The sequence below is a fragment of the Gorilla gorilla genome, chromosome 3 (genome assembly GCF_029281585.2).
Source record: "Gorilla gorilla gorilla isolate KB3781 chromosome 3, NHGRI_mGorGor1-v2.1_pri, whole genome shotgun sequence".
Lineage (NCBI taxonomy): Eukaryota > Metazoa > Chordata > Mammalia > Primates > Hominidae > Gorilla > Gorilla gorilla.
Genome location: NC_073227.2, coordinates 108,073,572 through 108,081,911, shown reverse-complemented (window position 1 = coordinate 108,081,911; position 8,340 = coordinate 108,073,572). Strand labels below are relative to the sequence as shown.

Here is an 8,340-nt window from a genome sequence, read left to right as displayed (position 1 = left end):
AGTGGCTGCAGAACAGCAGATATTGGTGAACTGCAAATGCTGCTGCCTGATCATTCCTCTGGAAGTTTTGTCTCAGAGGAGTACCCAGCCGTGTGAGGTGTCAGTCCGCCCGTACTGGGGGATGCCTCCCAGTTAAGCTACTCGGGGGTCAGGGACCCACTTGAGGAGGCAGTCTGCCTGTTCTCAGATCTCAAGCTGTGTGCTGGGAGAACCACTACTCTCTTTAAAGCTGTCAGACAGGGACATTTAAGTCTGCAGAGGTTATTGCTGCCTTTTGTTTGTCTGTGCCCTGTCACTAGAGGTGGAGCCTACAGAGGCAGGCAGGCCTCCTTGAGCTGTGGTGGGCTCCGCCCAGTTCAAGTTTCCCAGCTGCTTTGTTTACCTACTCAAGCCTGAGCAATGGCTGGCGCCCCTCCCCTAGCCTTGCTGCCACCTTGCAGTTTGATCTCAGACTGCTGTGCTAGCAATGAGCGAGGCTCCGTGGGCATAGGACCCTCCGAGCCAGGTGCGGGATATAGTCTCCTGGTGTGCTGTTTTTTAAGCTCATCAGAAAGGCACAGTATTAGGGTGGGAGTGACCCAATTTTCCAGGTGGTGCCATCTGTCACCCCTTTCTTTGACCAGGAAAGGGAATTCCCTGACCCCTTGTGCTTCCCAGGTGAGGCAATGCCTTGCCCTGCTTCGGCTCACACACTGTGCACTGCACCCACTGTCCTGCACCCACTGTCCAGCACTCCCCAGTGAGATGAACCCGGTACCTCAGTTGGAAATGCAGAAATCACCTGTCTTCTGCATCGCTCATGCTGGGAGCTGTAGACTGGAGCTCTTCCTATTTGGCCATCTTCAATTGTTATATAACAAGTAACCATTCTTTGCGCAGGCCCTAACTTCTGTGTAAAAAAAAAAAAAAAAAAAGACATAAATATTTAGAGAGTGTATATAAATATGTAGTTTCTCATGAAACTTAATAGCCATTTTTTGTGAAAATAATTGAATTATATTTATTTTGACATTGAAAAAGTATTGAACAGTACAAATAAGTATATGAACACCATAATTTTTTTTCATTTTTTATTTTCAAGATAACATAATTCAAAACATCAGTCAAATGAAATGTAAAAAACCAATACCTTCAAGTATATAATAAGCCGTTTGTCCGAAACTCTGTAGATCCTCTTGGTATTGCTACAAAACCTCAAAGTTTGGAGGAAAAAATTCACAGGATAAGGAGATTGTAACTCAAGATAGTAGCCTGATTACATTGATCTCTGCTGATGGACTGAGCACATTTGTCTTCTTTATTTCTTTGTAACATTTCACTAAAATGTAAGCAGTTTTTTAAAAAAGGATACTGTAAAAAGGTGTCATCAGATCCTTTTGTGGTTTGTAAGAATGATGACTGTGTTTTACACTCAAGATGTGCCTTCCTCAAACCTTATTACCATGTTGGCACATTACCTGTCTGATGTGAGGGGAAAGGGGACATCGGTGGATCAAAAATTCTAAAGAATTCCTAGAGGACTGAAATCAGATAGGATTTATTTGAATAGAAAACAAAAAAAAGTAAACAAGTATTAGCAGCATTCCTTTTGGGAAATCCTGAAGAAGCTCTGAGTTCAAAATCAAGACGTGAAGAGCAGGTGTGGGCCATGGGACGATTAGTGGAAATAAACTTAAAAAATGCTGAGGCCAGGTGCAGTGGCTCACACCTGTAATCCCAACACTTTGGGAGGCCGAGGCAGGTGGATCACAAGGTCAGGAAATCAAGACCATCTTGGCCAACATGGTGAAACCCATCTCTACTAAAAATACAAAAATTAGCTGGGTGTGGTGGCGCACACCTGTAGTCTCAGTTACTCGGGAGGCTGGGGCAGGAGAATCGCTTGAACTGGGGAAGCGGATATTGCACTGAGTCGAGATCGAGCCACTGCACTCCAGCCTAGGTGACAGAGTAAGACTCCATCTCAAAAAAAGAAAAAAAAAAGTGCTGATGTCCCCACCTGGATGCTCCCACCCCTCCCCAGATGGACATGTCCACATAGGATGTAGATGGGAGAATGCTTTCAGGAGTAATATAATACCTGTAAGAAGAGGAGGGAAGCAGGAGGAAGTGAAGGAGGGAAGTAGGAGGGCAGATGGAGAAGTTGAGCTGTCAATCAGTTGCAACACAGGCCTCAGCCGATTCCACAGGGAGCTCCGAAGCAGTAATGTCCCTTGAGACTTGCCCTGAATTAAGGCAAGGGGTTGAAGTCTTTGTACTAATGGTTGACCACTCTTGGGATGTGGGCTGCTCCTGGTAGTGAGTGTAATTTTGGGTGAGGCCATTTCCTTCAGCAATTCCTGCGGAGGAACTCAGCTATGAGCTCTCAGAAAGCAACACTCCCGACAGCTGAGCAAATGAGTGCCTCAGTCCCGAAGGAAGGATCTGGGTGTTCGCCTTGCAGAGCCCATTACCCACCTGAACGTTCTTCTCTAAAGAGAATGTGAATCTGTCTGGAGACGCGCTGATGTGTGCACTGAGAGAAAAGAAGAGCAGAGCAGAATTTTATATTATTTCGGATTTTGAAGTCAAACACTAAAGACCTCTCAAAAATGGCAGTTTAGCCTAGGAATGAAGTGCATTATAATTTCTACATCCAGAATAAATCTTCTTTCCTTAGGCAATTTGACTACCTCATTTGCCTCCACTCTATAGCATTTATAGCATCCACATTTTTTCCCAAACAATGTCTAATAATTAAACAAATGTACCAGTCATCCCAAGAAGGAAGACCAAGGGAAAGATTAGAGAATGGGTCTAGACTTATAAGTGGCCCAGATATTGCAGTCATAATAAATGGATTTAAACCAACTATTATTAACATATTCAAGAAAATATAAAAAATTTTATATCAGAGGACAAATAGATATAGAAAAGAATAAAATGAAAACTCAAGAACCAAAAACACAATAGCTAAAATTAAGATCTCAGTAGATGGGTTTAACAATAGAATGGTTGCAGTTGAAGAGAGTATTCATGAAAAGGAATGTAGATTTGTAGTAAGTAACTAGATTCAAATACCATGAAAAAAAGCGATAGGCTGCAGGAAAGAACAAAAGTATATAGGAGACTGATAGAAATTTCTTACATGTGTGTAGTTGAAGTCCTGAAAGGAAAGGAAGAGGGAGAATAAAGCAGAAGCAATAGTTGAAGAAAAAATGGCCGATAAAATTCCCAAACTGACAAAAGACATAAAGCCACATATTCAAATAATGTGCAAATTCCAAGCTATATTAAATATAAAGAAAACCTCACCAAGATGTATCATAGTAAAACCATGAAAGCCAAAGACAAAGATGTAATCCTAAAATCAGAGGATAAAAGATACATTAGGAGCAGCAATAAGGCTGACAATGATTTCTCAACAGTGATGATAGAACCAACTACAGAAATAATAAATGGCATCTATCTTTAAAGTACTAAAAGAAAATAACTGCTAACTTCAAATTCTGTTGAGAGGGAGTATTCTTCAAAAGTGAAGATGAAATAAAGACATTCCAGACACACAAAAAGTGAGAGAATTTGTCACCATCGGGCCTGCACTAAAAAAATGGAAGTTCTTTAAGAAGAGGGATAAGGTTTTTGGCAAACTAACACAGGAATGGAAAACCAAATACTGCATGTTCTCACTTATAAGTGGGAGCTAAATGATGAGAACGCATGGACACAGAAAAGGGACAACATGCACTGGGGCCTATTGGAGGGTGGAGGATGAGAGGATGGGGAGGTTCAGGAAAAGTAACTAATGGGTAGTGGGTGATTAAATAATCTGCACAACAAACCCCCATGACCCAACTTTATCTATGTAACCAACCTGCACTTATACTACTAAACTTACAATAAAAGTTAAAAAAAGAAAAAGGATAAATAGCCGAGATGGAAACATGAAAATATAGGAAGCAATGAAGAGCAATAGAAAGTATAAAATATAATAAGTCTAATATTGACTATACATTGTAATAACAATAATATTCATAATGTCTTGTAGAGTCCAAAATATGTATAGAATAAAGTACACATTACAAAAGATAAACAAGAAATAAATGAATTAAAGTATTCTAAGGTCTTAATATTGTATGGTAAGGAGCAAAAATTCCACATTTTAATAAGTCAAGGAGTCACATTGTGTGACCACTTAGAAGATATTAGATATGTGTAATTAGCACATGGAATGATAAAAATAGAATTATAAAAAATACATGATGGATTTAAGCGAGGGCAAGAAAAAAATTAGGAAAACAGAACAAGAGGGGCAAATAGAAAACAGGAAAATGGTAGTTATAAACCCGATGTATTAGTAGTTATATTATTTATTAATAGACTAATCACTTCAATTAAAGAACAAACAAGAACAAAGATTTCAGACTGGATAAGAAATTACCTTAAAAAACTTTTTTTCTATCTTAATTTTTGTGGGTACATAGTAGGTGTATATATCTACAGAGTACATGAGATATTTTGATACAGGCATACAATGTGTGATAATCACATGAGGGTAAATGGGCTATCCATCACCTCAAGCATTTATCGTTTCTTTGTGTTACAAACATTTCTATTGTACTCTTTTTTTAAAATTATACTTTAAGTTCTGGGGTACATGTGCAGAACATGCAGGTTTGTTATATAGGTATATGCAGGCCATGGTGGTTTGCTGCACCCATCAACCCGTCACCTACATTAGGTATTTCTCCTAATGCTACCCCTCCCCTAGTCCCTCACCACCTGATAGGCCCCAGTGTGTGATGTTCCCCTTCCTGTGTCCATGTGTTCTCATTGTTCAACTCCCACTTATAAGTGAGAACATGCAGTGTTTGGTTTTCTGTTCTTGTGATAGTTTGCTGAGAAGGATGGTTTCCAGCTTCATCCATGTCCCTGCAAAGGACATGAACTCATTCTTTTTTATGACTGCATAGTATTCCATGGTGTGTATGTGCCACATTTTCTTTATCCAGTCTATCACTGATGGGCATTTGGGTTGGTTCCATGTCCTTGCTATTGTGAATAGTGCCACAATAAACATATGTGTGCATGTATCTTTATAGTAGAATGATTTATAATCCTTTGGGTATATGCCCAGTAATGGGATTGCTGGGTCAAATGGTATTTCTAGTTCTAGGTCCTTGAGGAATCGCCACACCGACTTCCACAATGGTTGAACTAATTTACACGCCCACCAACAGTGTAAAAGCATTCCTATTTCTCCACACCCTCTCCAGCATCTCTTGTTTCCTGACTTTTTAATGATTGCCATTCTAACTGGTGTGAGATGGTATCTCATTGTGGTTTTGATTTGCATTTCTCTAATGACCAGTGATGATGAGCATTTTTTCATATGTCTGTTGGCTGCATAACTGTCTTCTTTTGAGAAATGTCTGTTCATATCTTTTGCCCACTTTTTGATCAGTTTTTTTGTTTTTTTCTTGTAAATGTGTTTAAGTTATTTGTAGATTCTGGATATTAGCCCTTTGTCAGATGGATAGATTGCAAACATTTTCTCCCATTCTGTAGGTTGCCTGTTCACTCTGCTGATAGTTTCTTTTGCTGTGCAGAAGCTCTTTAGTTTAATTAGATCCCATTTGTCAATTTTGGCTTTTGTTACCATTGCTTTTGGTGTTTTAGACATGAAGTCTTTGCCCATGCCTATGTCCTGAATTATTTTAAAATGTACAATAAATTATTATTGACTGTAATCACCCTGTTGTGCTATCAAATACTAAATCTTATTCATTCTATCTACCTATATTTTTGTACTCATTAACCATCCCCACTTTACCCGTAAGTCCCCACTACCCTTCCCAGCCTCTTGTAATCATCATTTTACTCTTTATCTCCATGAGTGGATGATTTTAATTTTTAGCTTCCACAAATGAGTGAAAACATGTGAAGTCTGTCTTTCTGTGCCTGGGTTATTTTATTTACTTAATATGATGTCCTCAACTATATTAAGTTCCATCCATGTTGTTGCAAATGACAGTATCTCATTCTTTTTTTATGGCTGAATAGTACACCATTGTGTATATGTACCACATTTTCTTTCCATTTGTCTTTCAATGGACACTGAGGTTGCTTCCAAATCTTGACTATTGTGAATAATGCTGCAATAAACATGGGAGTACATATATCTCTTCAATATTCTGATTTTCTTTCTTTGGAGTATATATCTAGAAGTAGGGTTGCTAGATCATATGGTAGTTCTATTTTTATTTTTTTGAGGAAGCTCCATAGCGTTCTCCATAGTGGCTGTACTAATTTACATTCTCCCCAACAGAATACAAGTGTTCACTTTTCTGGTCAGCATTTGTTATTGCATGTCTTTTGGATAAAAGCCATTTTAACTGAGGTGAGATGATATCTCATTGTAGTTTTGATTTGCATTTATCTCATGATCAATGTTATTGAGAACAAGAAATTATCTCTTAATCTCCAAATCAATGTCAATGCCTTTGTTGTTTACTTTCTGAAATGAAGAATATACTTCTTTCCTTTAGAGGTTGTAATATGTTCAAAGTTAGTGTTCTCTATCACCAAAATTGATTGCAAATGTACATCTGTAAACGAAATTAGATTTTATGTATTTCATCTTTGAAAATGTCTTTTTACACTGATAGGTTCTGCCAAATATTGATATTAGTCCATGAGCAGGTAATTTTAATTGAGCACATTAATCATTTGGAAAGCATTTGTGGAATTCCATTAGATTCTTTTCTTGATATTTGTCTTTTTTATTATTTCATTGCATTGCAGATTAAACACTTCCAATTGAAAGTTAGATGGAAGCTCCTTAATTGCTTTAGTTAAACGAAATTCCTTGTGTGTTAAATGAATTTTGAAATATACAAATTTCCTTTATACTTGCATTGAGGTCTGAAAAACATTGCCAGAACTGTAGCTTGAGCTTGCAAAATATATCTGCTGCAAATTTGTGTGAGAATGAAGATCTCACTTCTTGTTTTAACTTTTGACAGCATGGGAAGCGTATAAAACATACTAGGTGGAACCAAGAGAAATAACTTGGGCCCGAAGAATTTACATTTTATTTATTTAGGTGGCTAATTCTTACTGATAGCACCTGTTAATTGGAAACTTTTATTAATCACAGTAAAACACAATACTATGCTCAATTTAAATTAAATTAACTTTTGTATTTAATTTTGTTATCTACAACACAATTTACAGAATGGCTCTATAAAACATTTTTCTCACACATTATTTGTCATAGTTAATTTTTATAGTTCTATAGCCTTTTGGAGTATATTACCATTTCCTTTGTTCTCCTGGAGCGAAGCCTTCATTGGCTTCTGGTTTGGAATTTTATTAAGGAATTTGGAAACCAAAATGGACTAGACAGCATTAGTCTTGTCATTCAAAATGTTGCGTCACTAATTTTCACTGCATTGTCACCTTTAAGTCATGCTGAAAGAGGAAATGGCAAAATTAGAAACCCGTTGACCTATTTGCACATTTTTCATTAGAGTTAATACTCATTTTTGCTTCTCTGAGCCTTACTTTCTGCATTCGTAAAATGGGGATGATGATACCTATTTTAAGGTCTTTAGGAGAAATAAGTTAGTGCATATAGAGTATTTGCTATTGTAGATCCTCAATATATTTTGCTTCTTGGATATTAAATTACTTAAATATAACATTAAACGTTACTTTCAAATTTTTGCATACGTGTATTTCTTTTATCTTGGGACATCTCAAAGAATTGGTTGTTTATATGTCAGTTCACTTTCTTTTTTAAAGCATGAATTGCAAATACAGTACAATTTTATTACTCTTAGTCCTCGTGTTTTATATTAGATCTCTAGACTTTGTTCATCTTACACATATGCTTAAGCTTACTTTAATCATATCCTAGGGAAAAATAACTGTACAAAGTATTATTTAAATATATATATGTATATATTTCTAAATATACCACATTATTCATATAATTAAAACACTTTCTCCTCTGTTTTATTATTTCTATAAATATGCTGCCTTTTGGCTAATTAAATATTATAGTGAGAAAATTAGGGAGGAAAATGAAAAACGTATCAGCTACCATTCCTTGAGGAGTATCATTCACAGACCATAGAAAAAGAACAAAACAGTGTGTGGAACACTGCAGCCTGAAACCGATCATTAGCAAACCAATGCCTTTCAAATCCAAAGGGTCACTTTGTGGGTGGGGGGAATCACTACAACCTGATGTTTCTAAGCATCTCAAGAGGAACACCCCATGGAGCAATATTTTCTTTGGTGGCAACTTGTTAACTCAGGAACCACTGTTGTTTTGTGCTTAACATGTGGTTGAAA

The 8,340-nt window shown here is 37.1% G+C and overlaps 1 pseudogene; it reads left to right on the top strand.

Annotated features, from left to right (window-relative positions):
- Positions 1–1,370: 1,370 nt before the first annotated feature.
- LOC115934505 (uncharacterized) lies at positions 1,371–1,467 on the top strand (annotated as a pseudogene).
- Positions 1,468–8,340: the final 6,873 nt, after the last annotated feature.